Genomic DNA, 17,016 nt, shown 5'->3' with positions numbered 1-17,016 from the left:
GGGCCTTGATAAGTGGTGATCACTGTGTAAAAAAAAAATTATATATTAACTGAAATTTTGGAATTCTTTCAGATAACAGCTTATATAATGTTGTAAAATTAAAGATCATATAAATATTAGTATAACATTTATGAGCAATCCCAATCAAATAAGAAAAAAAACTCAATACAAGATAGAGCAATATTATATTTTAATATTTGATGGGACCATACAAAGTTTTTTCTCTCTCTCAATGGCCTATTGTTTACGTATTATAATTTTAATATGAAAAAAAGAATACGCATCAGGTGCACTTGAAAGCCAAATCACACCCTGCACATTAATCTCGCATAGCCAACGCACGTTCCGGCATTTCAAAATACAACAGCTGAGAAACAACGCGCGGATGTTTACCAACTGATTGTTCTTTCTCCAACTTTACAACATGGCAAGAATGAAGAAAAATAGTACAACATACTGAGGATGGAGTTTGACTCCGAAATATATTTAAATTATAAATTTCAAGCAAATAAAATATTTGTTTATTTTCCTAATATTGCGTTATGATTTGGCTTTCAAGCGCACCTGATGCGTATTCTATTTTTCAAATAAAATCAACGCTTCCATAACGGAACTCACACCCTGGAAGATAATTTTAATATTATAAAACAATTTAATAGACTAATTTCAAAATATATTAATAGTATAAGAAACGTTTCAGTAAAATTTATATAACCCTTTTTTTTCAAAAAAATACTTTTATACAGCACACTTGTTGGAATATCACGGTCTGCAACGGATTTTACTTGATCGTGTTTTATCGATCGCCTCATATGAATACATTTGAACATTAAAAAATGTTCATTTAGATTATACCTTTCTTCATTTTCTGGGTTTTTACGATTGTGTATTTGTATTTCTTCATTGAAACTAACGACACCATAGAATATTCTTTTTTCATCTTTGCTTGTTTTAGGCTTGTCATACAAGCTTTTTCGTTTTTGAATCTATGTGCTAAATAGTATAATTTATCATTTCCTTTGCTGAAATAACATTTTCTCTGCTGAGATGAGCCATCTATTAAAAATCCATGGATTAAGGAAAAAACCTTACATTTTTTTTATTCCTTATCACATAATAAAATTTTAAAAATCACTGAATATAATTCCCAATTTCCACACACACACACACACACACACACACACACACATATATATATAATATATATATATATAGACACAGTCATCCACATACGTTACTGTTTCGTTGTATCACAGATCATCAGTGCGGCTGGACAAACACCCAATCCTAACCAGTGATTGAACCTACAATCATCTAGTTGATAGTCGGCCGTTCTAATCTCTAACCCAATGAATTGAACAACGACCTCATCAAATGTCCACTTCAATAGACACTTATCCACCGCTTTTAGAGTTTTCAACCTGTTTGTTTATTTGCAAACAAAGAGAAAACTTTGCATTAGCATTAATTAAGGAGTGGGTGAAATAAATTAATAACAGTGGTCTACCCAAAGAGGCTTAAAATATAGTTTAGTGGATTGTCTGCAGTTCTAACCTTTGACCCATGGGTTAAGTGCTCTCAAACAACCTCATCAAATGTCCATTAAAATAGAGACTACCCAAGGAGCGAGGGGCTTAAAATATAGTCATCCACATACAGTACTGATTTGCTGTAACACAACTCTTCATTGCGGCTAGACTAGCACCCATCCCTAGTCAGGGATTGAACAGACAACCATTTAGTGGATAGTCTGCAGTTCTAACCTTTGACCCATGTTCGTAAATGACCTCATCAAATGTCCATTTAAATAGACACTTGCCACTGCTTTTCGCTTTTATAGTGCTCGTCCTGCTTATTTATTTACAAAAAGAAAAACATGTATGTATGTATGTATATATATATATATATATATATATATATATATATATATATATATATATATATATATATATATGAGAGAGAGAGGCAGTGGTAGGAAAGTGCAAAAATAAGAAATAAAATATTTTATGGATAATGCATAATGAAGCAAATACAAAAATAATGGTCGAATGCAATACAGTTTTTTTTATGTCTACAAGGTTACCTTCTTTTTTACGAGCACTGATGATGGCATCATCAAGATAAATAGCTTATATGGTTCAAACATAACATGTATCTTACTAGAAGGCGGAAACAATTGTAGCAAATAAAAAAAAACGAGTTTTTGGTGAATGTGTTAACATTTCTTCCTTACATTTGATGTGCTTATAATAATATATTCAAGCAAATACCTCCCCCCCCAGTTCGAAAATTAGCAAAAAGTCTATTAACTGAGCTTTAAAATTTAATGAATTTTTTTCTCTTTGGGGGTGCACGCAGAAATCATTATGCTCCAAACATTTAATCTCTTTTTTGTGAAAAGTATCAAGTGGTGCTTACTTCGTTTTTCCAGCAAAAGCGTCATATAACTATATATATAAATCTTCTTGTAATTCTACATAGTTTTACTCAGAATTTTCATATATATATATATATATATGTTTGTTGCTGTTGTTTCTTAACGTTATATACGGTTAAATAGTAGCGTCGCCTCCAAGCTCATTTTTATTTACTTAATTTATTTAGACGTATATAACATTTTATTTATTTTTATTATTTTTTAAAACAGTAATCTACTCATGTTTCAAGGTAACTGCTTCTCATCAGCATATCTTAACTGTTTCTAGGAATCGAACTCCAGACCATGTATATATTCTGTTCTCATTTGTTAAACCAATAAATTTATTGGTTTAACAAATGAGAACAGAGAAATATTAAAGCCTTTTCCTTAGTCCATGGGTTTTCAATGAATGGCTCATTTCATCGAACGAAATGTAGTAAGCAAAATAGATGTGGGCAATTATAAATTTTGCTTAATAGCCAATACATTAAAAATTAAAATTGAGATGAAAGTGCATACAGGATACTCAAAGTTTCAATAACGAATATGCAGGAACCGTTTTAAAATTCAATGGATACTGGTATATTCCAGAATGAATTGAATTTTTTTTAATAACATATATATATATATATATATATATATATATATATATATACGTGTGTTTTTTGGGTCAGCGCCACTAATTAATCATGACAATGCTTCCTTATATTTACAAAAACATAATAAATGTTTACATAAGGAGGATGCATCTATGTACATACATATATATATTTTCTTATGATGAAATGGTATACCTCTATTTGTATATTTATATGCATAATTATTAGTACATACAGTATTTGTATATATGAATGTCTTCGTTATGAAATGTGTCTTTTATTCTTTCTCTCATATATATATATATATATATATATATATATATATATATATTGTGAATTTCTGATGTCTCTTTTGAAGTCTGACTTGAGCTTTGAACTGCTTCATTAAGGTGAGAAATTTCCAAGTAGATGAAAACGGCTAATTTTTCAAACAAATTATGGAACTTGGTTCTCGCGAAGAAAATAAATTAAGCAGAAAAATATTGTCTCCAGAATTATTTTATTTCTGCATTTTTTGCTCTTCTCATTGGCCATGTTTACTTCTAAGAATCTTCCTTTTTAAATGTTGCCTATGATATTTCACTCTTCAATAATATTTTGTATTTATTTTCTGATAGAGAATTAGTAATTAAGTCTTGGAATATGTAAGATATTTTTTGTTCAGTAAGTATATATCACGTTAAAGCAGAATTGGGTTACCTGCCCTTGGCGGTTATTTGTGCCTAATTCTATAAGCTCAAAAAGATCACATTTTTTTTTTATTAATTAATGTGCTGGACTAGATGATTCAGTGGAATTGGCTTTTTATGGAAAGTGCTTTAGACAATGCCTGAAGCCACTTGATGTAAGAAACTAAAAAAATATAACTTCAAGGTCAAAATATGTGTTAGATGGCTATATTCGGAATCAGAAAATAGTAAATCTAGATCCTTTGTCAAAAGCATATCTCATTGATTGGGAGGACTAAAGGACACAAAATTGTCTGTATTTGCCTTGCGTGTAGTTTGAAAATCAAGGAAATGCTGAAATTATGGTGCTACCAGGCCAGTCTGTCTGAAGATAACAGCTTTACGTTGTTATTGTTTTTCTGTTTCCTTTGCAAAACTGAATCCTGTTCTGAAAAGCCAAAAAACAACATTGTTCCTCTACAAAACATCCAAACCAAACACCATGAATAAATATTTGAAGATATAAAAAATTGAAACATAAAAACTTTTGCCATAATGACTGGCTTTATCTTTAAATAACTTGAAAAGTGTCGATATGCCATAAAACAAAAAAAAAACCAAAAAAAAAAACATAAATATTTGAATATGGAAAGAAATTGAAGCATAAAAACTGTTACCAAAATGACTGGATTCAGCATTAAAAAAACTCTCAGCAAATATTAATATGCTATAAAACAAAATAACCAAACCAAACACGAGGTCCTGGATCTGACCTTAAACTATATATAGTGGTGAGGCTCCAGCTTGCAGGCTTTGGGGAGTGTGAAGCCACCCTTTAATTGCCATTGCTCTCAGGTCCACTCTGACCCGAAGTGGTATTAACTGTTAGGGTCCCAACTAACAACTTAAATAGAATATGATATAAATGTGGGGGTGCCACAGGGTTCTATCCTTGGATCTCTATTGTTCCTGATATTCATAAATGACCTCCACGACAAAATTGCCTCTGAGATGGGTATATATGCTGATGACACTACACTCTATGGCAGGCACGACAGGAAGACGAATGAACACATTTCTAAAGAAATGGCAGAAACACTAGAGGAATGGGGACAAAAGTTGTTGGTCGCGTTCAATGCCGCCAAGCCTAAACTAGTTTCATTCAATAATTACAAGAAACCCTCTCTACCACCTATAGCAATGGCCAACGACTCTTTATCTGAGAGTACATCTTTCAAACTCCTTGGCCTAACGTTCACAGGAAACATGATTTGGAACAATTACATTGAAGGCATTGCCAGGGTCGCTGCAAGAAAGGTGGGCTCTCTCTATCGTGCTAGACAACTACTAACACCCGAAAGTATCCTGTACCTCTATAAGGCCACCATTCGCCCATGTATGGACTATTGCTATCACATCTGGGCTGGTGCATCTGCTACTAGTCTCTCGCTCCTTGACAAGGTTCAAAAGAGAGTCGCAAACCTGATAGGCCCAGAACTGACATCTAAGCTTCAGCCTCTGTCCCATCAACGAAATGTTGCATCCCTGTGCCTTTTCTACAAGTATTTTAGTGGTGAATGCTCTGACAAACTGCAATCACTTGTGCCCCCATGACGTGAGCACCCTCGACAAACCCGACAGGCTGCTAAATCCCACCCCCACACTGTAGAGATCCCTAGATGTAAAAGATCTTTTTACTCCAATAGTGTCTTCCCCAGAACCGCTAGACTCTGGAATTCCATTCCAGGTCCCTGCTTCCCCAACAGTACTGACGTGCAGAAGTTCAAGTGTAACGTGAACCGACATCTTGCTGCCCAAATCCCTACATAGTACCCCAGTAGTTGTTGCCCCTGATTGTAGCCCCCTACACCAAAGTGGCAATTTGCCTTGTTTGGGGTAAAAATGTAATAAAAATTTTAAAAAAAAACGACTTGAAAACAACAAATATATGCAATTAAAAAATTTTTTCTTCAAAATTTTTGGATTCAGCATTAAATAACCCGAAAAGAGTGGATATGCCGTAAACAACCAACCAAACACCGAGAATAAAAAAAATTTTTACACCAGAATCACCACTTATCAAGGGCTGGGGGCCACTCGAGAATACAGATTAATAGGTATGCATTAGTCAATGTGATTATAGCGTAGTAAACATTAGTAGTGGGAATTTTGTAAATTGGGTTACCTAGGGGGACGGTTCATCAAGAACTTGTTTACATTGAACTTGAAGAAAATCAGATTGTAGTCAGCTGGAAAGCAGTCAATCGGGAGAGAGTTCCACAGGCGTGCAGTTCTAAGAAAGAAGCTTTGTTTATGGAATTTGCATTTAGATTTAGGCACAGATGAAGAGTGTGAGAAATTGATAGTGGTTTTGGTTAGACGAGTGGTTTTCGTGGAAGTTTGGCTGGGGAGGAGGACCATGAAGATATAAAGAACTTGAAGCATAAAAACTTATGACCAAATTCAATAATAAATAACCGAAGAGGGTTGATATGTCATAAAACCTAATAGCCAAACGAATCAAATCATCTGTCTCGTTAATCCCCCTTTCGAGTGGCTTTTGGCCTTGATAAAATCGTTAAATCATAAGATAAAATATACACATGCCATATTAGCATGCTATAGGTTAAACTTGAATAAACAAAGTCAAATGTATTGATCTTTAATTTAAAATCCAGTTGCTAAATATCTATGTTTTCCTGCCAAATTTTATCTCTTTTAAAACAAAAAAAAGATGGCGGAAAGAAGATATTAAATCTGGCCAAATGTTGGCAGAAATCCTCAAATTAGTTTAACTGTTAACTTTTGATAAATGAGCTGCCACTGACACGAGATAATTAATCATGAAAATAGCTCCCTTTGTCCCAAAGGAATTTTTACAAGAAATAAAATAAGAGTGTCTTTGTAAATATTTGCTGCAAGCTAAAATTAAATGAATAAATGAATACTAAAATCTTCAGCGTATACAATGTATTTTATGTGTGTATAACCGACACTGTTTTACTGGTGAAAACCCGGCTAGGATTTCTCTATGAAGCTGGTCAGAGAAAGATAAACTCCAATTGTTGTTCATTGAATGTATTGTTATGCTATTGTTATTTTTTAATTTTTTCTTTTGCCTTATCCTTTGTAAAACTCAATCATGTTCTGCAAAGCCCAAAACAATAGCAATAATTTTCTTCTACAAAACAACCAAGCCAAACTAAACACCCCCCCAAAAAAATTTGAAGATATAAAAAACTTGAAGAATTAAAACTTTTACCGAAATTACAGATTTAAAATTAAATAATCCAAAAAGTGTCGATGTGCCATAAAATAAAACAACCAAACTAAACACTTTGAATGAATATTTAAATATATAAAAAACATGAAGCACAAAATATTTCACCAAAATTACTGGATCCGACATTAAATAACCAGAAAATGGTTGATATGTTGTAAAACCAAACAGCCACCTAAACCACCCATCTCATTAATTCCTTTCCTTGAGTGGTTTTTCGCCTTGATATGTGATCAGAGGAAGATAGAACCCCAGTTATGCTTTATTGAATTTATGATTTGATGCCTGGTCACAAAACTAATATGTTAATCAGCTTAACTACTGATATCGAGGAGGCACCCACCCTAGGTGGGTTGAACTGGTTTCCTCTGTAAGAGAAAGTTTCATGGGAATCTCAAATTCACAAGCGATCTTCTGTCAGGCTTTTGCAATTCTTGCAGCATGGTATTGCTGTCCTCCTACATACAGCCTCTGGTATTCCGAAATGTCACCCATCTGATACTGATCAGGCCCAACATTGCTTAACTTGTGTGATAAGGAAAAAACTGGCATGCGAATGTGATTATGTTGCATATATCAACTTCTCAGAAGTGCACGACTGTGGAACTCTCTTCCGTTTACCTGTTTCCCACCTGACTACAACTTGGATGTCTTCAAATCCAACATAAACAAATTCCTGACAAACCGCCCTCTTAAGTAAGACACTCTATCAAATCTCCAATACTAATGATTACTACAATACTATCTCTTGATTACTGTACATGCAATAACCCTTATCCCTGAGTGGCCTCCGGGCCTTGATATGTTGTGACCCCCATGTAAAAAAAAAAAACGTAAAAGAGCTAATAAAGGTAAACCTAGAGTTGTTTCACACCATTCTCTACTCGAAATAAAACGTGAAGTTGTTAAGAACCCTGGGCAGACAAGTCGAGAAGTCCGTGACCAAGCCGGATTGAAGAATGTCTCAAAAAGTACTCGATGCCGCCTTCTGAAAGAAGTGGTAAAGTCTGCTGAGCCTGTGACAAAGCCTCCATTAAAGCAACATCACATACAAAACCGATATTGGAATATATATATATATATATATATATATATATATATATATATATATATTAAATGGGGTTATCACTGAATTGCAACCACATATACACCTTCTCTTTCTGATGATTATAATTGGAATTTAACAAAATGGCAGCTAACCCGATCATATAATGACAACATCTTTCACTTACTCTGACAATGCTAGATGCCAAAATAATGTTTTACCAAAAAAATAGCTTAATATCCGTTCTATTTATATAGTAATATTTCATTATATTTAAATAAATTCGTAAAGTAAATTGATTCTATGAACTAGCAGGACCTGTGAAAATTCCACAGAGGACTCATTCATATGTAATATATTGATGTTGGCATTCTGTAGATGTTCAGTGTAAATGGAGATGCTCTGATATTTTTGTAGCTTTTTTGTTAAAATTGCAAAAGTATTTATCTAAGCTAGCATGAACGCTCGGTATAGCCCGGTCGTAACGTACACTTAAATATGATATTTTAATTCTTTCAGATTTCGTATATATAATTATAGAGTTTATGTTCTATCGAGTTTTTATGTATTATAAAGTTGCGATTTCAAAAACAAAAAAATATATATCATATGACTTGGGTGCATTAGTTTGAATCGAAACCGAAATAAAATCTTACAGAATATATATATATATATATATATATATATATATATATATATATATATATATATATATATATATATATATATATATATATATAACTTCAGTTCCTCCAGCCATAATTGGAACCGAAACCATAACTTATGAATAATTCTTGATAAAATTATTTATAAAGAAAAATAGATGACTTAAGTGCCACAGCTATAACCGAAACGAAAACCCACAAAGAATTTTTGCTAAAATTTGCTAAATTTTTTTATGACAACAAATGGAAGTACATAACAATTAAACGACCCGGATGTAAGTGTGACACAGAAAATAATACACACGCTATCGTATTAATATATAAATTATTCTCAGAAAAAAAAACATGGAGAAATATTTAATGACTATGCGGAACTACGTGAAGATTCCATTTCTTATTCGTCAGAATTTTAAGCTTTTAGTGTTTGTCCAGGATTAAAACTAATAAAAAAAAACAAAAGAAAGAAAAACCGTTGATATATATACCCATCACTGAATGAAAATATCATGTTCAGAAAATCACGTAAATTGATCACGTAGCTCCAGAAATTTATTTTATTTATAATTTTTAGCGATTTTAATTGTAAATTGTATCCATTACAATGCTGATTTGATCTCAGTAGTTCGAATTGAGTTGTCTTCCTTTATTTAAAACAATATGGTAGATTACAACTTTTGCTTACTCATGAAGTTGGATTTTTTTTAGTTAAAATAAAAACTATTTGATCAATTTACATAATTTTTGGGATATGACATATTTGTTTGAGGACGAGTACATAAATTATAAAAAATTTTTCTGTATTTTTGTTTTTTAATTAAGTTGAACTCTAGACAAGCACCAATCTTTTTTTTTCTGATCATGTAATCCCGCTCGTTATTAACCCTAATCCCTGACTTTTTGACACGTCATTTTCTTTCATTTTTTTTTTAAAGGAACCAGCCTATTTAACAATATTTATTTGTCTCCATCGCACCGCAGATTGCAAATTGAGCGAGAGAGCATCATTTAAGACTATTCGAATTTTACAAATAATTATCATATTTGCACAAAAGTCAAGAAAAATAAGCGACTTGAGGAACCAATATGGCTACCATTAATCATCTCAATTAAAATTGACTGATTTGTATATTTGAACTAGATATCATAAGACGTCTCTCTCTCTCATATATATATATATATATATATATATATATATATATATATATATATATATAGGGATATATATTTATATATATATATATATATATATATATATATATATATATATAGGGATATATATTTATTCTATTTTATTTCACCTTTTATTTACCAATCATTTAATGTATGATGTTCGATGTAATTACAGATCATGCACAAATAAATTCATTAATACCGGAATCTAAAGTTGTTGACTTTACATTAAACTTCAGAGATGGCGTGACAAAATAAAAAAAACATAATTGCCGCTTCTCTACCAATTTTCGGATTTTGGTAATCATGCCCACATGCGATTATTTATTTTTGAAAATTGATAATAAGTGCTTTTTATTCTGATGGGTTAAGAGCAGAATGAATTGAAGAATTGACATAATAATTGTGTAATTGATTCTGCGCTATGAAACAGGTTCTGTCAAGAATTGTGCACGTCAACGTACTTAAAGAAATAAACGGTAAGATGGTGAACATCTTGAAATTTTGAATATGGACTTTTGTCATATATATTAATAAATGTATATAAAAAATAATACGAAAAGTATAACAGTTTTAACTTTTCTTTATCCGTTTTTTATTGGTGAATACAAAATATAATTATGAAAAAAAAAATTCAAAACTTTGTTTTATAAGTACATAATTTTCGCCCGATCCTTCGGTTTTCGTCAGTGTAGTGAAATATAGAGTTATTGGGATATATATATATATATATATATATATATATATATATATATATACACACACATATAACCCAAATAATATCCAGTGGGTTTATATAATAATGCTCAATAACAAATAGAGCTATTTATTTTAATATTTAATCATACAGACATGTAGAGGCATTGATACGCTTGCACGAAAACGTTTCGATCTGTAGTTATTAATAACTAAAATCTCATTAAACAAAAAACAAAAAAACGTCCTTTTATTTGTTAGGTGTTCATATTGGAACCCCCCCCCCCCACACACACACACACACACACACATATATATATATATATATATATATATATGGCGATTAAGCTAATCGCCATATATTAATTTATAACTTACTAACTAGCTCTACCTACGTATTGAGCACTGTTGAAGTAAATACTTAAATTTTACGCATACATTTATACTTTCGTATATTAATTTTATGTGAGCAAATGAAGTAGTTATACTCCTGCTTCCTGGGTGATTACAATATGGTAGCCCTCAAGTCCAATGTAAACAAGTTCTTATTGCGCCGTCTCCTTAAATAACCCAAATTATACCCAATCTACACGATTAACGATTACTATGTTGCCATCTTACATCCATTAATCTCTATCCTCGAGTGGTGACTTTCTTGTAAAAAAAATATAAAAAATAACACGATTATTTAGAAATCCATACTTGATATGAGTAGGAGAGGACGTTTTGTAAGTATTCTGTACTTTCACCTAACAATTTAATAAACAAAAGATACTGTAAAAATTGAATTTACATAAGTATCGGAGAAACTATATTTTGTGACTTGCCTAGTGTTGTGTAGTCGGGGGTTCATATAGGAGACAACATATAACTGGAACTCAGAACAGAGGATGGTCATGACATTTATATCTGTTTTTGATAACACGACGACGACGACGATTTCTGGGGACTTCATATTAATATTAATACAGAACTGAGAGAGATGCGACATGTTCAGTTCTTTTAACATATGCAGATGGGGAGATACATCACTTATGATGAAGGGGGGAGGGGACAGACAGATGATACTTGGAGGGAGTTATACAAAGTTCGTTACAGGATGATAAACATTTACAGTTTCCTTTTAATGGAATGACGGCAGACCAAGACAACAGTTTACAAATATAGATTTTTCTGTATTTTTGTTTTTTTATTAGGTTGAACTCTAAACAAGCCCTAAGCTTTTTTTTTCTGATCATGTTATCCCGCTTTTTTTTCTTCTGATCATGTTATCCCGCTTTTTTTTTCTTCTGATCATGTTATCCCGCTTTTTTTTTTTTTTTCTTCTGGTCATGTTATCCTGCTTTTTTTTCTTCTGATCATGTTATCCCGCTTTTTTTTCTTCTGATCATGTTATCCCTCTTTTTTTTTCTTCTGATCATGTTATCCCGCTTTTTTTTCTTCTGATAATGTTGTCCCTCTTTTTTTTTCTTCTGATCATGTTATCCCTCTTTTTTTTTTCTTCTGATCATGTTATCCCGCTTTTTTTTTCTTCTGGTCATGTTATCCTGCTTTTTTTTCTTCTGATCATGTTATCCCGCTTTTTTTTCCTTCTGATCATGTTATCCCGCTTTTTTTTCTTCTGATCATGTTATCCCTCTTTTTTTTTCTTCTGATCATGTTATCCCGCTTTTTTTTCTTCTGATCATGTTATCCCGCCTTTTTTTCTTCTGATCATGTTATCCCGCCTTTTTTTCTTCTGATCATGTTATCCCGCCTTTTTTTCTTCTGATCATGTTATCCCGCTTTTTTTTCTTCTGATCATGTTATCCCAGACTTTTTGATATTCCTACCAGCTGGTGAATGATGATGGCTAGGGATTCAAGCCTTTACGATTACATTGTTGCAGCTGTTCCCCCCGCCTCTCGCTTCCAAGAGGGTGTCAGCTCTCAGGCATCGACTCTACTCTCCTCTCTTGCTCTCTGACTGTGACTATGTTACTAACTTCGAACCCTGTCTCAATATTTTGTGAAATTTCCTTTCTTGATGATGTCAGAGGCGTGGTTCGCCACGTGAAATTTATTCACGTGGATTTAACCTATGTATGTCCAAACACACTTTTTGCAAACAAAGAATTCCTCGATTACATTGTATTATTTAACCTATTTTTTCCTATTTACAATGCCTCCCTACGGGACAGAGTTAGACATCAGGGTCGTTTTTTTAACGTGGAGAAAAGGAACAAAAATAAAAATTGTCTCAGTCGTGAAGGATTTCTCTTTCACTGACAGAACAAGAAATGGAAGTGCAGCATCTGAAGAACAGATACTACACTTTGAGGTATTTATTTGCTCCCCCACTGAGAAAATTAGGCACAAGGCCGATTTTTAAAGTGAGGAGTGAAGGGGAAATGGGGACCAACTCCCCGGGGAGTAAGGGAGCTGGATAGTGACAATCGGTATGAAGGGTTTCCCCTACATTGACCAAGGTCTTATATGTGGAGTTGCCCCCACATATGGTCTTTGCTTGCAGTATCTGCCGGAACAGATACTACACTTTGATCTTGTTTATATATTTTATTGCTTTTAAAATTTTGTAAATAAACAAAAAACAAAAGATTATCAAACAACAAAATTAGGCACAAGGCCCTACAAGAAATTGGGGAGGGGAAGGGTTCAGGGTCTTTGTGACTAAAGTGATTAAAAAGTAATAAATGTAGACTTTGGAGTCTTACTCTTGACTGGCAACATTTACCAAAATACCTCATTCACTCTATGGATCTTAAACTAATAAATCCCCAGCGTTTAAGAATCAAAACCATATTTACAATTTATAAACAGTTGTCTGTGTGTTTGTGTATGCATTTTTTTTTTAATATATTAATTTTGTGTGTGTGTGCATTTGTGAAAAAATAAAGTTCAGTTTCATTGGTAAATAAAAAAGTTTTTGAATTAAGAAAAGGATTGCTCGTGGAGAGGGGAAAACTAATGAGAGAGAGAGAGAAGAGAAAGAGAGTGGGTGAGAGAGACGAGAAAGACGGCGAGAGAGAGAGAAAGAAAGAGGGCTAGAGAGAGAGAGAGTGAGAAAAGAGGGTAAATGTGCATCTTTTTTTATAGTAGGTAATGCTTGGGAAACTGTGCAATCAAAAAACTAATTAAAAGTGTTCATATGAAAAACAAAAAAATAAATCCTACTGGGTTGTTAGTGAGACCCCACTGTTTTCCGGGGAACCGAAAACAAGCAGGGCGATCCCTAATGGGGATTGGGGAAAATATCTTAATGGCAGTGGGAGAAAACAAAGCAACGGGTGGAGGGGGGTTGGAAGGTGACCTCTGAGTAGCGGAGTGACAGGGATTTTGAAAAAGCAAGGATGTGGCACAAAGGGGATGGGCAGACTCAGAGGTTCTCTAGTACCAAAAAATAAAATCAGGAACAGGATCTCATTTATACCACCAGTCAAGAGTTTTCTTAAGTTTTTCTTAGCTAGAACCTAAGCGGGATGGGTTCCGAAGGCCCAGCACCGCCCGTGCCATGCTTAAGGAGGGAACACGTATTGAAACTTGGCTCCTCGACGGATGCACAAACTAGTGCTGTGCACCCACCTCTTGTCAAATTCCACTCTAGGCAACCTCCTCCAATCGCATCTGATCTTTACTTTAAGCAAATGTTTAAAGTAAACGATCAGATCCCGATCCGGAAAAGATGTCCCTTCGCGGACCAACTTGAGGCGCATGATCCAAATCACCATGCGCCCTACTGCCAGGATCACCAGGACAACCATTATTTCCTCCCTGGGGAACGGCGGCTCCATGTTGTACACAAAAAAAACCTTCGTCGAGATCGAGTGGACATTCGGCATTGATGCGAGCCGTTACCCCCTCGACGTACTCCAATAAGGGCTGGATCCGGCTGCAACAAAAAAACGCGTGCCCGATCGTTTCGGGCTCGCGTTCGTCACAGCGCGGACAGAAGCCGCTCGTATTTTCTTTATACCGGCAGAGTTCGTCGAGAAGGGGCAGCGTGTTACGGACCAGTCGCCAGGTGAGAATCTCCCGTCCCGGCGCCCAACTCCAATGAGAACGGACAACCTCCATCGACCATCCCATCCACCTACAAAGTGGATCCTTTGCGGTCCCCTCCACTAGCTCCTGATATAGTTTCTTTCTTGGCTGACCGAGGACACTGCTCCCCGGCAAAGCTCTAAGAGCGGTCCGGCATTCGGAGAAGAACTTAGACTCCCCCCTCGGTCTACGACGACCTTCTACCGAGGGGTACCGTCTTCTTCAAGCGAACGACCCAGGAAAGCCAATCTCTCGGCATTTCTATGACACAAGAGACTGGGCTGACCCAGGCCTCCCTCGCTCGGCCTCTGGACACAGACCTCTCTGCAGACATAATGCTTACCATCGTTCCACAATAGTGAATCGAAGCGCCCTTGCAAGCGGGTTAGTCGTTCTGCAGGGAGAGGAAGTACAGACAATCGGTAAAGGATGAGCGGGAAGACGTATGTAGCACACGCCTCCGCCTGACCCTTCAAGGACAATTTCCTTCCAATCCAAGTCTTCACCGACGATTTGACCTTGCCATATACTTCCGACCAATTCTTTTCCAGCTGCAGTCCCGGTCCAATCTTGACCAAAAGGCCAAGTACAAATCATTTTTTCTATCCAGTTATTCCTAAAAGAATGAACAATCGACTACATTCCTAAATTAAATATCTATCTCTGACATAAATAATATTTAGCTATTTACAAGAACAATGACAATCGTTCTGCATTCTTAGGATTTCAATATGTATTCTTTTTAACTTTTCCTTCCGAGTTCGACTCTAACCTTCACCAAATATCATTTTCAAACTTCCTTTCTTACTTACTGGGGTCTTTCCCTTTTCATAACACTCCTTCCTTTCTCAATTTTCCAAAAAATATACGCATTTAAAAATTCCAGTACATTTTTTGACTTTATATCCTTACAACAACTTGGCTAAGAAAGATCAGACACCATCATAAATTTTTTTTTTAGTCAGCTCATTTCCAACTTACTCTCTAATTATTTTTAGACTGGAATCTCCATCCGATCTCCGGGACATATTTCTTTTTGGTGTAGGTTGGTTGGTTGTTTTTGTTTTACGGCATATCAGCCCTTTTCAGATTATTTAATGTCGAATCCAAAGATTTTAAAGAAAAAATTTTTAATGGAATATATTTGTTGTTTTCAAGTCGATTTCTATTTCACCCATAGTTGGAACCCTAACAGGTACTACCACTCCGGGTCAGAGTGGACCTGGGAGCAATGGTAATTAAAGGGTGGCTGCACACTCCCCAAAGCCCACAAGCTGGGGCCTCACCACTGGATATAGTTTAAGGTCGTATCCAGGACCTTTGGGTGTAGGATAGTATCTCCTATCATCCATATCATTAATCCAGCCACCCTCATGCCGTAACCGAGATGTTTAGAGATTAGTCGACAATTCTAGAGGTCAACTTGAAAAGGTATTACGTCTCTGAAAAGTCGTGAATTTTTTTACTCGGTCAGATTAAATGCTACTTAGGTTGGATTTTTATTCTCTATGATGGGTTTCTGATTCCAAATTGTGCCATACGTTAACTTATGCTATTCCTGTCTCCTTCTCAACGAGGATAATACGTGAACATTGTCTCATTGATGCTATGTTATCTACATATCATTTTTTTTCTTTCCTTTTTTTCTTTTCTTTTAGAAAAGAATCATATTTTTCTCCCTGACTCCTCATAAAACAGCCAGTAGTTGTTTTGCTTTACTTTTCTTGCTTTATTATGCCCCTTGGATACCATTGGCCGTTCCAATGTTCGGTGTGTGGGGTGGTGGGGAGGTGGTAGGGTGGGGGGGTTGCAATCTCTGAAAACGAGACAGGCAATCAGTTTCTTCCATATCTTGGGAATCTGAACGGGAGAATTTGAGTTGATTATCTGCGACTGGCTCCTTCTCGCAATTTTAGACCGAATGAAATAACCAGGCACATCCGGCGAATATAAAATGGTTGATATCTGACCTCTTTAGTTATTATTGCATAAGCATAAGTCGGAAATTGCCTGGATGAGGGTGATATTTTAAAGGCTGCATTCAAAGACTATCAAGTGAGTCAGGAAGGGGGGTTAAACTTATTGGTTTTTGTAGATATGTGCATTGCAGCAAGAGAAATCAGATTCTAGGATGCCACAATTGTTTCATCCTATCATATATATATAGGAATCAGTAAAGAGAGAAAATGAAGGTATAAAAACTATATATATATATATATATATATAGGTTGAATCCAAAATAGAACATGTTATGGTTACAACTATAATAAATAAAGAAATACATCAATAATACTGATAACCTATTCAAAATGCTGTTTACCTACTTTTGGCTCACCCTATATATATATATATATATATATATATATATATATATATATATATATATATGTACTAGCTGGCCGCCCGGATTTGCCTGATCATACAATACGCTTAA

At 34.6% G+C, this 17,016-nt stretch overlaps 1 protein-coding gene across 1 annotated transcript in view; it reads left to right on the top strand.

Moving 5' to 3' along the window:
- LOC145284538 (thrombospondin type-1 domain-containing protein 7A-like) overlaps window positions 1-17,016 on the top strand; it is a 1,985,627-nt gene that overhangs the window by 913,953 nt on the left and 1,054,658 nt on the right. The gene's annotated exons all lie outside the window — the stretch shown is intronic.

The sequence above is a fragment of the Euprymna scolopes genome, chromosome 9, assembly GCF_053919585.1.
Source record: "Euprymna scolopes isolate OS-2025 chromosome 9, ASM5391958v1, whole genome shotgun sequence".
Taxonomy (NCBI): Eukaryota; Metazoa; Mollusca; class Cephalopoda; order Sepiida; family Sepiolidae; genus Euprymna; species Euprymna scolopes.
This window is presented reverse-complemented; position numbering and strand designations above follow the sequence as displayed.